We start from the raw sequence: 17,191 nt of genomic DNA, 5'->3' as shown, positions 1-17,191 counted from the left end.
CCCCAGCTGCCACAGCTTAGCTTTGCCTCAAAACACATTCTTGTGCTGGGTGCAGTGCCTCTGTGCTCTTAGATGGAGATTGGCTTTTAGCTGCCTCTCTCTGCATGGCATCTGCTTCCCTCTGCCTTTTTAATCCTCTGCATTTTCCACAACCTAAAATAAACCAGTAACAAATCTGGGATGCACTCCTCCAGCCAAGGGGACAGACCTGATGTGGTGCTTTGCACCTACTGTGATTTCTGCAGCAGTCCTTCTTTCTTTTTTTCCTTTTTTTTTTTTTCTCCTTACACAGAAGGCTCATGAGAAATGTGTTCTTGTGTCAGTAACATTCAAAGGCGAAAAGAAAACCTGCCAGAAGAGACCCTTAAAAGTCTGACATATTATCATTCAAAGGAGACTTTTCAGTAGAATTATGCTGGAATTTTTCCAATAAATAAATTCTACAGACTTTTAAGGGAGAGCTTTTAGACTAATGGAAATATTACTTGAATTAAAATTCATCCCATTAAGCCATCAATTCCATTGTCATTGCAGCATCATGTGTTTAATGTTAATGACATGCATAAATAAAAAGGAAGAAATCTATTTGTTTTCTTGTGCCAAAAGCTGTGAGTATGGTCTGTTGTGGAAAGTTAAGTAGAAGCCAGAGTGGGCACAAGGCAGGATCAGCAGGGACGTGGTTAAAAAGCAGTTGCAGAAGACATATTGCACCGTACTGGGTATGGAAATGCTAAGAATCGTGTTTGGGCTTGTATTTTCAATGAATTGATTTTTACTTTGCTTTTGTCTCTTAGTGACTTCAGGAAGGGGCCTTCTGCAGTTTACAGGCTCTGTCCCTTTGTTTTTGGAGCCTCACAGAGAGGAGACTGGATGCCAGAGTCCAGCTGGGACATGTCCCAAGCTCTCTCTTGTGCCAAGGAAATAGGGGGCAGCTTGGAGGGGAGCTGCCAAATTCAAACCATGTCTTGAGCTCTTTGCACTTCCAAGATGAGCTCTTACAAAATTAGGTTTCATACCACATGCATGAGGACCTTCTGCTTCCAACCAGGCTGGACTACCTGAGGGACATCACTCTGGGCCTTTTGGAGCCTCTGTTTCTCATCCTGGCAAGGGGACACAGGCAGAGGGACAGGTGAGTGAGTGAAGGGAAAAAGCTAACTAGCGGCTTCTTCTTCTGCCTTTTGATATGATTTATGCTGGATTGGAATGGGGAAGGCAGCAGAGAAGTTTTCTGTGTTTTCTGGTGTGTCACTTGTCAGCAGGTGACAGGGCTCTCGCTAGGATGGATGTGAGCTGACTGATCACCCACTGCAGTGGTTTTTGTCTCAAGCCATCCACTGTGGTGCAGGTGTGTGTCCTCAGGGGTCACTTCAGGTGTAGGATCTGATGCTGGTGCCTGGAGAATGGGATGACAGAAGCAGCCTGGAGAGCAGGTGGGGCTCCAGAAGATGGGAAGGACCGTGTCACTCCTGGAAAGTGTGGCTCCTAGCAGCAGGTCCGTGGGGAGCAAAGAGGGAATAAGGTAGCCCATGTGAGAGCTGCCACATCACAGCCACCAGTGCTGCATTGCATCCCTACACCTGAGAGTCTGCTCTGGCTTCTTACTACAGCTGGTGTGTTGCAGAACACTGGGGTGCCTCGTGGTTCTTCCACATGTTGCTTTGGACAGCCTGGATGATATCCAGGTGCAGATAGCCCTGGGGATTTTCCCTGAGTCTTTGCTAGAAAACAGGTGGGTTGGCAACACAAGGGACAGGGTCCAACATTTAAGTCACTACTTATAAACACAAACACCACAAAGTTCAAGTCTGAAGACTTTATATGGGCTTGAGAATGATTTGAAAGTGCTATCTAAATGTGATGAACTGTACTATATTAGTGACTCAGTTGAGGCTCCAATTCATAGACTGAAACATGTTACTCAGCAGGATAAGTCAGCACAGAAAGGCGAGAGGGATCATTGTCCATTGGTATCTTCCATACCCATGTCAACACCCACAGTCACAATAGCTCCAGTAACAGCAATTCAAGTGATAGCTACTTCCAGCTTTTAAGACAAACCAGCCATTACTGCTGACATAGGAGCTGCGCTTCAGAATGCTCCATCTACATGTGGAAAGAAGTGAGCAGGTTTATCTGCCTCTTAGGGCAGGTTCTCCTTGCTGCATTTGTCCTTTACTGAATGAGAAAGGGTCTTAGGACAGGATGGCTAGTTCCCAGTGGAAGGCTATATGTACTGCAAGGTCTATCCTTAGCCTCCCACAAACCTGGGAAAGTTTGACCTGGAGCTTGTTCCATCATTCCTGACTTCTTGGTCTGTGCAGCAACATGTTGGGAAAAGTGCTGGATCAGATTTCATGCTCCTCTGGGGCTTGGGGAATGTTTGTGGCAAATGGAGAAGAGTCAGTTTGAAGCCTGAGGTGGCTTTAAGTGAACAGAAGACACAAGTAGGTCACTAGCACATCCCTGGGTTTCTCATGTCCTCTTCTCAGGCTTTGCTATGCAAAATGAACAGCACTTTTCTTGCTGAGACTAAGACTACCTTCCAGGCCAAGTTCCAAGGTCAAGCCATCCGTTTGGCCTTCTCTGTCTATTTAAATTAATTGTCTTCAGCATGAACTTGAAACAGTGCAAGCACGCTGTCTGAGCATGTTTTGAGAGCAGCTTCAGGAGCACTGAACATACTGTTACTTGTACAGAAGCAAGGTTCCCAGACATTTCCCTGCATTTGCTATTTAGGCTTAGTTACCACAGGGCTTCCTAGTCTCTCTCTTGTTTCCAGATTACTTCTTTGCCACATAACAAGTATTTGTTTTTCACCAGTAGCACAAAAAGTGTTTTCCCTGGATTCTCTTGAGTGTTCCTTGCTTGTGGTCAATAAAACAGAAAATCACAGAGACTGCTATGTGTTATCACAGCTACTGTTCTATCGCTTGATTTCTCATTCTCCTGAGGTAGGGGTAAGCTTTCACTCAGGGGCACTGGAGTTCATGTCCAGTGGATTTTGTTACTTTTTTCTGCCTTTAGCAAAAGGTTAAAGGCCTTTCTCCACATTCTTATGAAATTGTTATTGCTTTCATCTTTCTCTCCTGCTTCCCTCACATCCTCAGTCTTGGTTCAAAGGGACCTTGTGCCAGCAGACTTCATACCTAGTGCAACCCAGGGACAATTCACTCCCAAGGAAAGAATGGACAATTTGTACTGCACCATCATCACCAAGGCTTCCTTCAATGGAAAATAGCTCAAGGTTTCTGAAGCTCCCTTCTCCCACAACAAAATTAGCCTGTGGGCAGATGTACAATCAGCGCATCTCTATTTGTCTTGGCTGTGAGCTGCCTGCAGCCAGTAGCGTTGTCTTTGGGAAATCAGTGAATTGCTTTGTATTACACTCCGCTTCCCTGCTCTCGGACTGTCTGCTTTGCAGAACTGTATGCTTAGTGCAGTCCCAGGGTAAATTTTGTCCTTTCCTTTTTAGCAGAGTCTTTTATCCAGATGGCTCCTCTTTTTTGGCTGTGATTGCCATTTGCCACGCTGGTAGCAAAGGCCTGCTTATAGGCCAGTATTGGTACATATGTACTGTTTCTCATTTGGGAAATGGGCATGGAATCTCTCCTAGAGGAATCCTGAAGAAAATATGTTAACTTATCATTAAATCACAGAATGGTTTGGGTTCGAAGGGACCTTGATAATCATCTAGTTCCTCTGGTCTCTATGATTAGTATATGTGATTACTGCATGTCAACCAGGGAGATGTATGTAGCAAGGCAGAGTAGAATGTTAAGATGGCCCTTCTAGCTGTGAGACAACTCATCATTAACAAATGCTTGGTGGTCACTTTGATCTGAGAGCAGGGAGGGGCAGACCTTCCTGGTTCGCTATAAACACCAGTACTGTCTTTGAGAAGGAAAATGCCTCCTGGGGGTCATGAAGCAGTGTGAGCTTGATGTCCCATGGGGGAAGAGTTTGGAGACTCTATTCAGTATGCAACAGTCACTTGTAATCATTTCTAATCCAATGAGAGTAATAAGTAGGTATGGACTTCTGCATGCATTTATTGGTCTGAGGGGATACCACTGGCAGAGATAAAGCAAGAGACGATATTTACCAGAAATAAATGTTGACATTTATGGAAACCTATAATGTGTGCTCACATCTATTTTGAATGTTTCCATGAGAGCTACCTGGGAAGCCTCCATTATGACCATATTTCCTAAAGGGTAATAATTTTTTTTCCCTTAAGCTAATATTCTAAAGGATAGATTAAATTAAAGGTTCATTTAAAAACTATTTCTTTTCTCCTGGAAGGTGAATAATATTTTTCACTTACACTGCTGCAGTCTATCATAATGTGTTTATTTGCAATTGTAATTTGGTTATCTGGTGTTACTCCAAACTAAGTATTATTCATTTCTGATGAATAAAGAAAATCTGGGCCCTGGTCTTTTACATTAATCTCATAAATTAATCTCACTGGATAAAACTTCCCTCCATTGATGTTGATACTAAAATTGCCATTGATGTCATTGGGACCAAGTTTCACCTGCTATTTGTATGCTTAAACACACATCTGAGGGTTTGCAGAATGTGTATTTTACTGACCTGCTACGCCACAGGCTCTCCTCATGTTCAGCCAGCAACTCCTGTCCTCCGATAGTCAAGTGGAGACCCCAGGAGAAGAAACCTGTTGGAAAAAATCAAAGTCCTGTTACAAAAATCCTGAGAGTTGAACAGGTTAAAGCTTTGAAATTTAGGCTGTCCACACCATTTGCGCGTGATGGTTACTCAGGGTCAGTGTTTCCCTGTGCAGTCAGGCAGGGATTGATTTTTGTTTGTATAGGTCTATCTTGCAGCAACAGAGATAGACATTATAAACATGGGAAAATCTGGTATGGAAAAGCTGGCAAGGGAAACTGTTCAGTCTTTTAAGACTAATATTATGCATGCATTTAATGAATAGTATATTATGTAGCCTAGAAAAAAAAATTTATTGAAACGTATCAGAATTGTGAAGTGAAACATTGGGCTATGGATGGCTGGTATTTCCCGAGTGAATAAATATCTTTTGTGGTTGGCATGGGTTTATTTTATCTCTTCTTTTGCACTCTTGCTGTTCAGTAGGGGAGTTTGGGTTTCCTGGACTCTGAAGAAGATCAGTCCTTTTCTCTCTGGGGCATTCTCAGCAGAGCATCTTCATCCTGTGCATATTCACAGCTGACTGGGTGCTCTGAAGTGCTCATATCTTTTTGTTTCCTGAAAAACTTAGATGTAGAGAGTTAAAATCAAGAAAAGGGGCTCAACTAATTGAGCAGGTCCCTGCAGGGTACTGGAGGACCTTGCTTTTTTTGAAATTGCTTTGAGCTTTGTGGTGTTAGTCTTTTCCACCTAGAAGTTAGCCAGATACAAGAGGCCGCTGATAGTTTTTGCTGAAAGGAGAAAATGGTTGGTTTGTAGTTTGTTTGGGGGTGTGTGTATGGGACGTTTGCTTGTTTTTAACACAGGAGGGGCTTCTTTACAAACACATACACATCCTGACCTAAAGGAGAACTAAAAAGTGTGAATGACAGTGTCTTTGCATCCAGATTTCTGCCAGGAATACTGCAAAATGGCTTTTTTTTTCTTTATTTTGCCACCTTTTTCTTCCCCCCTCTGCTCTGGGCATAAATTCCCAGTTCTTGTTTCCATTTTTTATGTTCTGAGCTTCCCTGAGTTATTACCACTCTGCTGCAGAAACAAAGCAATAACCGGATAAGCTCTCCCCTTTGCACCTGTATTTAGGATGGAAGCAGGGAAGAGTCCTTCGCAGGAGCTGTGCCTGAAGGACAGCAACTGTACCCAAATGCAAGTGTCTGTGCACAAAGTGAAGATGGTTTTCCCTCCACTTCCAATAGCATCTGCCTGGTCTGCAAATTAACCTTTGGATTCCTGAAGATGGGCACCCAGAAAATGAGGTACAGACAGTGGCAGAGTGTGACAAATTTAGATTAGGAGCAATCTGTCACAGCCAGGGATGGTATCCATTTCTGAACTCATGGGCAACAAATACTCATTGACATTAGTGGGAGCACAATGGGGTCCGGCTTGTCCACAGTTACTATATTAAATCACCTGTAACTTAAAAGGCCTTGGATGAAATTTATTATTCTGCACCCAGCACTTCAGTTTGCAGTGACATTTAGCTCAAGAAAAACTCTGAAGAAGTGATAAGCCTGTGGAAAACAGGGGAGGAAAAAAAAAAGAATACATTAAATCTAGGTAATTTGATTATTTCTTTTAGTTTAAATACCCATGGGGGATTTTTTTATGATTTCACAACCCCCTTTTGCAGAAGGAAATGCAGATCCCACAGAGTTTCCAAAACAAAGTAGGCACTAAGAACATTTGATAAGGGAAACTGTTTTCATTGTTAAGTAAAGAGAAATTCCATCTTACCACCCATATAGGTCCTTAACTGACCTGCCAGAGTTTCCTAGGGGTCTGTTGGCGTTAGTCAAGAATATTGCCCCTCTTCTATCTCCAGGCATATGTTTGTGTTGACATGTATGTGAAATGGCTTTTACACACTGCTCTATTGCTTTTTCAGTTCAGGAATTAAAATAGAAATTCACTCCTTAATATACAATGAAAAAAGGAAATGTTATTTTAAAACATTTAAAGTGGTTAAAATATCAATCGGCACTAAGTGAATTTGGTCCATTCTTTAAAAGCAGCCCCCAATGGCAGGTGAATTACAGACCGTCATACTTGGATCCAGTCTCCCTTCACGTTTTTATGAGATTCATGGCTCTTTCATTCATTTATGGTAATGCATCAAATTAGATGAAAGTTAGAAATGAAGACAAGAGATGCTGCTTGTTTAAAAGTATTTTGCATAAACGCAGTGGCTTTTAATTTGGGGTAATGCCAGAGATTGGCAATGCAGTCTAGAAGCTGCATAGAAGCAAGAATAAAATGCTGGCATATCCTCTGCAGGCTTTTCTTCCATTGATAAATATCCTTGCTACTACAGATATGTGCATCTTTGTCTATCTCTGTCCAGCTGTGTGCTGTAATACAGAGCCATCATTTTATTCTTTGGGCAGATAAAAGTCCTGAATGTATAGGCCAGTTATCTGTTCTACTTGGCGGTGTGATAAAGATTTCTGAATGTTATGATGTGGACATATCAGGACAAGGAAAAGAAGTTTGGCTAGCCTGATGGTCAAAATCAACATGTATAGGAACGTTTATTGTGTAGCATTTCGGTGTTTTTTTCTGGTCTGAATCTAGCTAATGCTTCATTTGTGTCTGTAAGTAATAACAAAGATATACTTTCACAACTGCAAGTGGCAACCCTGCAAGGATTGTACTGCACTTTTGGCAAATCATGTTTTCTCCAAAGCCAGTTGTTTAGAACAATCATGAATTATTTAACTTGTGCTCCTACAAACAAAAGACACTGGAATTATCATATTCTCTTTTCTTTTTGATGTTGTGTTTAGAAGACTGTTTTTTGTGATATTCTTCCTTGTAACGCAGTTTGATAAGTGCGTTATACGATGCTCTTTTTTTAACAAGTCTTGTACAGAGAAGACTTCAGAGGAATGGTGACTAAAAGGAGACTTGGAAAGTACTCAGAGCTGTGAGAGTGTTTTTCTTATTTGCTTGGCCTGCTTATCATGAGGAATGGGGGCAATGAGGCAGATTTCACTTCCCTGGCCCCTCTCTGCATGTGGGAATTTTGAGAGTACAGACATAAGTGCTCACTGCATAGGGCAACACTAGGACTGAATCTGTCCATATCCATGTGAAGAGGTGGCCCCAGATGGCTTGGATCAGGTTTTTGGGGTGTCAGTATGCTAACAGCTCAGCAGGAGCAATGGTGCTGCTCAGGTCCATAGAGGTCTCACTCTCTCTGGTGGTGTGTGGGGCTCACCCAGAAGAATAGATCCAGCTATGTGGGCTGGGAAGTCAGGTGATCAACATTCAAGTGCTGCCAGTGATAAAATCTGCAGTATCTCGAGGTCAAACACCAACCTATTAACCAAGAATAAGGTGAAGGTCTTGATGTGCCATAGTAGGGGGTCAAAGTGCATGTCAGTGCTTGAAAGCAAGCATTGCTTGGGATACCTCATAAATATAACACTCTGCATCTTGTCCCCTCCTGGTAGACCTAGACACTGGGCAGTTTTAGCTCCATTTTAGTACTGCTATATGTACGACTGAAACAATAATATTTATGCAGGGTCGTTTTTCAAGAAGCTTACTGGATGTGAAAACAAGTTACTGGGTTTTCCTCTTTCATGGAAGCAAGCTGAAGGTCAGATTTACAATGTTTCAAGCAACATTCTGCACTCGTTTACACAGCTGTAATCTTGAGTTATGCCACCGAGGACAAGCAATTGCTCCAGACTTACAGGGATATAACTGGCAGCAGAATTCAGCTTGGGGTTGCCAAAGCTCGACAGAAAAGGAGCTGTGAGTGTGGAATTTGGTGTTCATGAAGTAGCTTGTGTATATTCAAGGACTGCAAGAGCCCAAAGATTTATTAATAGTATTTCAGAGCATTATTGAAATGAGGCTTAATTATCTGTGTAATTTGCTGGAACTAGCATTTTAGCATTTTTGATCAAGTATATGTCATTAATTTTAAAAAGAGATGTACCAGGCTCCTCTCAAAAAGTGAAATAAAAAGATTTAAAAAGAAAGCCCATAATTTCAAAACTGTGTGTTTCAAAAGCTTCAAAGATTGTTGTTGGTTGAGTCCCTCTTCTCCCTTTGCAAACAAACAGTCTGTCTGCCACTTGCCAGCCCTCTGGTGAGGTATAGCCTGTGGTTGCCTGAGCTCCTGGCAAAAAGGGATGTTCTTGTGCTGAAAACAGCAGCCGTGCCAAGGCACAGTGGACCTTGCTTTTCTGCTGGTTCCTGTGGAAACTTTGGAGAAGATCCTTAGCCACTCTCTTTGTCACATGTTAAATAGCAATAATGAACTTCCCTCTTTCCCAAAGAGTGCTTTGGGGTTACAGTAATTAATGTATACGAATAGCTTGAAGCTTACATGAATGCTGTAACATTGAGGGCTAGAGGAATGCCAACACAGCCAGGTTATTAGCTGTCATTTTGCCAAACCTCTGTCCGAGCCAGCCTTTGTTTTTTGGACAGCTGCTGAGTGGTGGTTTCTGTGGTCAGCAGTTCTCTAGTTCAGCTTTTCACATCTTTTTTCTTTTCCTTTATACCTTCTCACCCCCTGCCTCTGTGTAGTCTGCAGTGGCACTGAGGTGGTCAGCGTGTCATTTTGGGAGGCAGGCAGTGATACGAAGCTGGGAGATGCGGTTATTGAAGTGTCCTATGCCCTGGCTCAAATGGCGGAGAAGCATCAGCTCAGACTTTCCCAGCAGATGATTGACTTTTGTTGGCGCAGAGGACAGAGCCACGGTAAGAATGCAATTAATTATGCCGGCAGCCCAGCCGGGCCAGCAGTCAGCGATGCTCTCACTTGCAGCTCCTGGCTCTGCAGGTCTGATTTGAGAGTAACTAATTAAAAGCAGGTGCAGGCTAGAAGACTTGTTGAATTGTTGCATAGTGTCTTCTTTTCTGTGTTCCTAGGCATTTATAGCTGACAAGAAAAGAGCAGGCATTTGATGATACAAATAATAATAGAGTGCTGATGATGGAGGTAACTAATCCTTTATTATTGTGGGGTGATAGGCTGCTGCTAGGGCTGTCATTCAAATACTCATGCAAAAATGTGTCTCAAAGGTGAAAAAACACAGAGTGGGTGAAATACTGAGTAGTGTTTTAATGGATTTTCTAGTGTTATGCTCACGGATACAATTTCAGTGTTTTGGCAAGATTGTCAAGACCTGTTAGTTAAAACTCAGGACTGGACAGTCGCTGCACTATGTTTTGGGCTCTGTCTTTGACTTACCAAGACAGTTTTAGCAGGCAGCAGCTTAAAATGTAAATTCAGGCTAGTTCACATTGCACACAGATATGGAAGAGAAATGCACATCTATGACTGTGGCTCAGTGAAGCTCTTTTACTGCTTCCTGGACATCGTCAGTCAGCCACTGTCAGTAACAGACTACCAGCTTTGTGGGCCTTAGGTTAATCCCAGAGCTATTACTCCTGATGGTGCAGAAGGTGATGGTCTTACCATAAGGGAGACTGGCTTTGAGTGGAGGTATCATGGATGTCTAAGGAGCTTCAAAAACAGAAAATATTATTTTGGGTTATTTTATTACGAGTAACAAATGCTGCAAAATTATATTTGTTGCTGCTAACCTTGTTCCCTGAATAAGGATCCTTACTCGTTCGAATCAAACTCCAAGTCTCAAGTATCTTTTCTAGTGAAAATTAAGGGTAAATTATGAAAAAGTTTGTCTTCTGCTCTTTCTGTTGTCATTTACTCGCTTGTAATGCCTCTTCATCCCAGATGCATCAATTTGATGATTTTACAAGATGGCAAGGAGGACATAACCTTCTGTGGCAGAAGCCCCATAGAGTACTGAGCATTAGGAGACTTGAGCCTTAAAATGAGAAAAAAACCCAACCCAAAACATAATGTAGGTGTTTATTTTAAACACACTAGTGATTTCGTGCTCTTGTTACTTCATGACGAATATGGTCCAAAGCTATTAGGAATGTTTATAGTGAGAAAATAATGCTGAGTCTGATAAATGGTTTGGATAGGACAGACCATGTTTTATTCAGTGTGGGAACCAAACACTGCCATATTGTACAGATTTGCTGATCTGGAAGAATTGTACTTGCCTTACGGAATGCAGCTCAAAAGCCAAGTGCATGAATATGACAGTTTTCTCTTTTTTAATGCAGAGAATTTTAAGACAGAAACACTGCTTGGATAGTTTTGTAAGGGATTCTGATCAACTTATGTAAGTTGAGGAAATCAGCAATAATTTATTACCCTGCTATATTTCTGAGTAGCTTTTGTTTTCCTTGCATCACAATTCTTAACCCATTAGAGGCAAATTATATTCAAGTATTCAGATGTGGGTTAGTACTCAGCTACAGATTTTAATGCTTACTCCATGTTAAAGGAATAGCTGAGGGCAGTTCTTAGGGCAAGGATGGTTTTTGATTCTTCTCCTTACTGGCTACCTGTGGTCCTGTGGGAAATTTCACATGGTGAAGTGTTTGCCCTCACTGGCTGTATAGAAAGTTTGGGAAGTTTTTCTATGAATGCTTGTATTTTACAACTGCAAGAAACTTTGCTGATCCACTCCTGGCTGTGGGTCATGACAATAGGGAACTTGGGAAGGGTGAAGCCCTGAATTACTGCTCAGCTCATAGGAAATTTAGTTTTAGTGTATATGTGTACATGACCGCGTGTTGCGCCTGTATGATTTTTGTTTTCTGAGCACCATGCCTCTGAAATTTGTAGGAAGCTGCTCTTTGCTGCCGACAGTTGCTGCAGAGGCAACAGCATCAGTAAGGTGGTTTTTGTTCATGTCATTTTGTCTTAATTAATTTCCAGTGTGTCATTTCAGCTGAAAATATGCAGTTGCTGTTAATTTGTTCAAAAGCATGATGTTGGCTAGGTGGCTATTTATGTCACAGTATATATTCGATGAGGAGGTGTGTTATTTTTAGCCACAATCACAAATTATTATTGGGATTTATTGGCCTGAAATATGTCATCTAGCACAGGATCATTTGTTACCTTTACAGTTTCCTGAGGACATTTTCCGTTTTCCTTCCTAATTTGAACTGGAGAGGGTGATTAAGAGGGTGTTGGTATGAACTGTTACACATAAGCTGCATAGCAGAGGGAAACATCAAGCCTCAAATCATGGTGATAGGCGATGCTGCAGCCACTGAAACAATAAGCCCAGAAAGGCGGTGCAAATATGTGAATGTACAAATGGATATCAAAGCTGTGATTTTCATATTCCAGCAATCACTGTCGTAGGAGTGCATGACTGACAGCACAAAGGACTTAAGATTTACTGTAGAGAGATGTAAATTGATAAGCCAGTAGACAGCCATCATTCTTTCTTTATTCTCTCTCTGTATCCCGTGTCTTTCTCTGCTGGCATAATCAAACCTGACATAGTGCATGCTATACCAAGTTATATTTTTTGTAATTATAAGACAGTACATGAGATCTGAGGGTTTTGCTCAGGAAATGGCACAAAGCTCGCTGAAATACAAGTTTTCAGAGTGATCCTCTGACAATATTGTTTTTCACATATATTCTTGATATATGCAGCTATGTTTTTAAGCTGTCTGGGTGTTTTAAGAAGAGATAAGAACAGTGAAAAAAATGAGAGAGCTTTTTCTTTCACGCAGAAGAAAATGTACAAAGTGTGAGATACTGGTTTTCTTTTCCCTCACCCTCAGCTGGGTCTGAAGCATTTTGCTGCAGAATACATGTTTCAAAAAAAGTGTGGTGGGTGCTGACTTAGGGAGAAGAGATAAAAGAAGTCAGGAAACCAAAACATAGAGATCATTCAGAAAAACCTGAAAGAGTAATCAGCCTCCCCCTTAGCACTGACTGGTGCGGCATGCCTCTTGTGTCTTGAGGCCGAAGGGTCCTTTCCCACCGATCCATCTCATTAGGCTCAGCTGTTTCAGACTTGAGCTGCAATGTTCAGATCTAAAAAGAAAGGATTATGAGTTACAATAGAGTTGTTATGATGCAGATGCACTTGGAAATCTCATTTTTCTTCAGGTCTGAAAAAGTATGGTAAAATCTCAACATTAATTAATATTGCAGCTCTTTGACCTCAAATACATACATTGAAATTTCAGATCCCATTGGGATTTGGTGAAAGTGCTATTTGGAAGAAGGCAAATGGATGAAGTTTTCCTTGCTTTGGAGCTCCAGTAATGATGTGCTCAGACCTGATGGACAAATCCCAGGGCTGTGGGTAATTTTCCATATACTTTCACTCAAAAATTCTATAAAGTTTTTATTGAATTAATCAAAAGAACAATGACAAAGAGAAATAAACTTTGGATTTTTTTTTTATTTTAGTCAGATTGAAGAATAGTAGGAAAAATGGAATTATGTGGTAAAGAAGAAATTATTACTTTCCTTTCAAATACTGTATTTCCATGTCAGCCTCTTGCAGACTTATTTGCACTTTCAGAAACCAAATGAGAAACCTATAGCTATACATCATGGGTGTTTATGTGAAGGCCTTGATTGCTTGCTGGTGCATGGGCCTGCTATGTGGGCAGAAAAGCACATTTCTGTACAGTATAGGTGCATAGGCTACAGGCTCATAAAGAGAGAGTAAGTGGGAAGAGCTGTCTACTTTGCATATAAGATTTGATAATGTGGTCTCATATTTAGCTAGAATGCAGTTATGATAGAATGGTCAGGGTTGGAAAGGACCTTAAGGTCATCTAGTTCCAACCTCCCTGCCATGGGCAGGGATGCCTCACACTAGACCATGCCACCCAAGGCTCTGTCCAACCTAGCCTTGAACACTGCCAGGGATGGGGCATTTACCACTTCTTTGGGCAACCCATTCCAGTGCCTCACCACCCTCACAGTGAAGAACTTCTTTTTCATATCTAACCTTGACTTTCCCTGTTTAAGTTTTAGCCCATTACCCCTTGTCCCACCACTACAGTTCCTGACGAAGAGTCTTTCTCCAGCATCCCTGCAGGCCCCTTTCAGACATTAAGCTCTTCCTCCTGCCTTTGCTAAACTTGGGCTGCCTTCCATACTTGTTTCACTCCCCTCTACAAACATGGTCAAAACCTCCCTGCAATGACAGTGTAGTTTAATTTATTTATTGCTTTGAAGGATGCCATAGAGTCATTGCCAGATACCAAAGCAGAACAAGTCCCTGTTATTCACACAAAGACTCTGATATTTGCCTTGACCTATATTCCCCTGCCCCTTTGTCCAAATGGATTTTCACAGACTACACCACTGGCTTTACTCACTGGCATGCAGACTCACGATATCTCTCTTCTTCCTTTGCCTCACCTACTTACATGCACAATGACCATAAAGTAGAAAGCAAGGTATTTCTCTCCCTTTCAGCTTTAAAACAGGGAACATCTGACATCCAGTAGCTCTTGTCCTTAAATATAGCTAACAGGTAGTTTCAAAGAGGCAGAATTGATTAATTCTTATTTTTCTTTAAGCAATTAACTCAGGTGCCTGAATTAGGAGCCTGTTTGTGCTAAATTGCGTTCTGTAGTTGGTGGAGAAAGAGAAATGCTTCTGAAAGGAGATACAGATCATAGGTGCCCTTTGGAAGTCCCTGGTTCCTGATGTAGATGGTACCTGATTTCAGCATCTCAGTTTTAAATGCTCCCAATTAAGCATGATGGATCTAGTGCTCTTCATAGTGTTGGAAGCTTTCTGAGAAGATGTAAGGAAAGGCACTACCACTGGTTACGCACTTCTTTCAAAAAGCAGCTCCTGTCTTGCACAATTTACACAACATTGTTAAATTTGCAACAATGGGGTTACAAAAGAAAGAAGAGTCCAAGTATTTTTGGCTAGAACTAGTGAATAAAGCAGTATGTTGAACTACTAATAACTGAAGTAGGAGTGGTTGTCTGAAATACTTTTAGAGATCAACCTCAGGTGACTCCCGTCAGCAGAGTGCTGTTTAAATCTTTCACTTGCATGCACTGATGCATTATTGCTCCTGTCACTGTAGGACTTTTCACTGGATTTCAGGGGATTATAGAGAGTACTTAGGAAATGGGCAGAAATTTCTCTGTAATTCTTGCAGTGCACACATAGCGCTGCAAGAGCTGCCCGAAAGGACACTGCCAAATCATTTTGCATAGGTCACTGAAAAGCTCTTTGGAATAGCTATGCTGACTGGCTATGAGCACAGATTAGTTTCAAATGCAGGAAGAAAAGATACAAAATCTTATTACCAGTTTCCTAGGCCATCCAGTTCACAGGACAGTTATGCCAAGAATGTGTTTACTGGACTATTTTCTTAACAGGATCATTATGTTTTCTTCAAGGTAATTCTTAAGGAGAGGGTTTATTTCTTCTCACTTTTTCTTGTCTGTTTCTCTGGCAGGAATAGGCCTCTGGGAGCTTCTTAGGAGCAAGAATGTAAGAAAACTGTCTTCCAGAATGTGTGCTGCATGTTTGTTGCTACATATTCCTTCAGAATTTGAATGCATATTGGTTACAAAATAAGCCCAAATGATCCATTATACTCTGGTGTGTAATTATGTATTTAGGACACATACTACACACAGCTTTAAAAGAACCCTGTATGGGAACAGACTGCATTACATTTTTCAATATCTGAAGGTAGTTGAAGAGCAACACCTGAAGACTTTCAAAATACTGAAGTCATTTACACCATTTTCTGAAGTAATTTTCTCCCAAGCCTCAGATTCCAGTTGCAATGCTTTTGCAGAGGAGCTGTAGAAGTCTCAATATAGCATGAAAGGCTCAGGCTTGGCTTGGCTGTACAACAGTCTTTATTTAATATGTTTAGTGCTCGTGTGTGATGTACCATTTTGAAGCAGGATTGTTGGCCTTTGGGAGGGAGTGTTATGTAGGTCTAACACACCGTGTTAGAGAGTGAAGACATGTGCCAAGGAGAGCAGCCTCCTTAGGTGTAAGGTTGAAACTCAACTTTCTCCAAAGATTAGTGATGAGCAGGGCTTAACTGTTGGATGAATGCTACTGGGATTTACCTGGGAGATGAGTGTACCTACATGACTAGCCAAGAAGATGGAAAGGTCTCCAGCTTCTTGTTTTAGGGATTCAGACTGCCACTAGAGCAGTGAATCTCCTCAGCTTTGACAGTGTTATACCATATATTCTTCTTCTTTAACTGGTACTTGGCAAAGTACCTGCCTCTTGGGGGGCTGATCCTTGGAAATAGCCATGTGTAACAGAAATGGCAGCAGGCACTTGTAAGGAAGATGTGTGCCTGCCTGGTCCAGTAGTATGAAGCAATATCAAATGTGCTTCCCTGCCTTGAGCAGCAGTTCCTGCATTATGTCTTTCTCTGCACAGTACAGTTGGAAATGTTAAGTCATGCTTATTAGCAGTGGCACAAATGAAGCAGAGCTGCAGTAAACGAGTTCAGAGTCCTGAGGATTTGGGGGTTGGGGTGTTGTTTCTCCTTTTCTGGAGCTTAGCACTCGAAACCTGGGACTTTGCAGATCCTCATGCTGATTCTGCCGCTTATTTATTGTTTGGCCTCAGGCTAGTCACTTAACCTCTTGCCACCCTATTTCCCCATCTGGAAAATTATATTTACTTACTTCTCCTGAGGATTGTGCAGGGCTTAATGAATGCCTGTAAGGGATTTGGAGATACTCAGATCTGAGATGTTACAGGACTGCAAGAGATTCACCACACGTGCAAGGAGGAGGGAGCGATGCCCAGACAGGAGAGCCTGCCTGCGTTCCTGTCCTGGAACAGAGTCTGAAAGTGTAATCAGCAGGGGAGGACTGTGATGCCTGTTTTCAGATGAACTCCTCTTCCCTGTGGCCTTTTCAGATTTGCTGGAAGAAGAAGGAGGCAAGTGACTGAATGGAGAGGAGGGTGGCTGAGGCTAACTGCTTTCTCCTGTTGATCCTCTGGATCTTCTTGTCAGTGCGATAACAGCTGGATCTCACAGAAAGGTAATGATCTTCCTGGGTGCTCCATCTTACTGCAGGCTATTAGCAAAGCCAGGGAGCCCCTTTGCTGCCCATTTCTTTTCTTCAGCTGGGAAAAATGGATCTCTGACCAAAAAACCCCCACGTTCCTCCATATAATTAAGCAGCATTAGAATGAGACCTGTGCCTTTGCTGATGAACTTCAGTGAAAGCAGATGGTCACAATGGTATTAAAAACTAAAGACTTCAGTCAAGCTTTTAATTGAAAACAATTGGACCCTGCTGGATGGTAATTACCTTGGCTGCTTGCAAATAATATCACAGCATTGCTACCTATGAGGGAAGAACAGAAACTGAGTTAATAAGAAATGCTTGATCTGCACATAATAAACAAGGAACATCCAAAACTATTTTCTCTGGTAGCTTCTCCCCTGCAAGATGCTTTCAAGTGGCTAGCAGTGTGAAAAGAGACACAGAGTGGCAGAAATTGAAACGCGTGAAGTGTTTGCTGGGTTAATAAAATAACTTGAAGAGTCAGACTTAACTCATCTCCCTCCTTTTTTTTAACATCTGAAATCCCAGACAAGTCTGAGAAACCCAGTAAAACTAAATAAAGTGGAAAAGCTCTAGATTATCCCAC

General features: G+C 41.8%; 1 long non-coding RNA gene across 4 annotated transcripts in view; it reads left to right on the top strand.

The window, feature by feature from the left end:
• Nucleotides 1–879: 879 nt before the first annotated feature.
• Nucleotides 880–17,191, top strand: part of LOC134175694 (uncharacterized) — a 117,593-nt gene continuing 101,281 nt past the window's right edge. For 3 of the 4 annotated variants that reach the window (XR_009969110.1, XR_009969108.1, XR_009969107.1), the window contains exon 1: nucleotides 16,410–16,575. This is a non-coding gene — a long non-coding RNA (uncharacterized LOC134175694). Of the gene's footprint in view, nucleotides 1,133–16,409; nucleotides 16,576–17,191 lie in introns of those variants that run through there. The other variant, XR_009969109.1, reaches the window with a different exon arrangement.

The sequence above is a fragment of the Pezoporus occidentalis genome, unplaced genomic scaffold (assembly GCF_034315485.1).
Source record: "Pezoporus occidentalis ecotype Australia unplaced genomic scaffold, CSIRO_AGI_Poc_V1 ctg7, whole genome shotgun sequence".
NCBI classification, from domain to species: domain Eukaryota; kingdom Metazoa; phylum Chordata; class Aves; order Psittaciformes; family Psittacidae; genus Pezoporus; species Pezoporus occidentalis.
The sequence above is the reverse complement of the archived record's forward strand: the minus strand, read 5'-3'. Positions and strand labels throughout refer to the sequence as shown.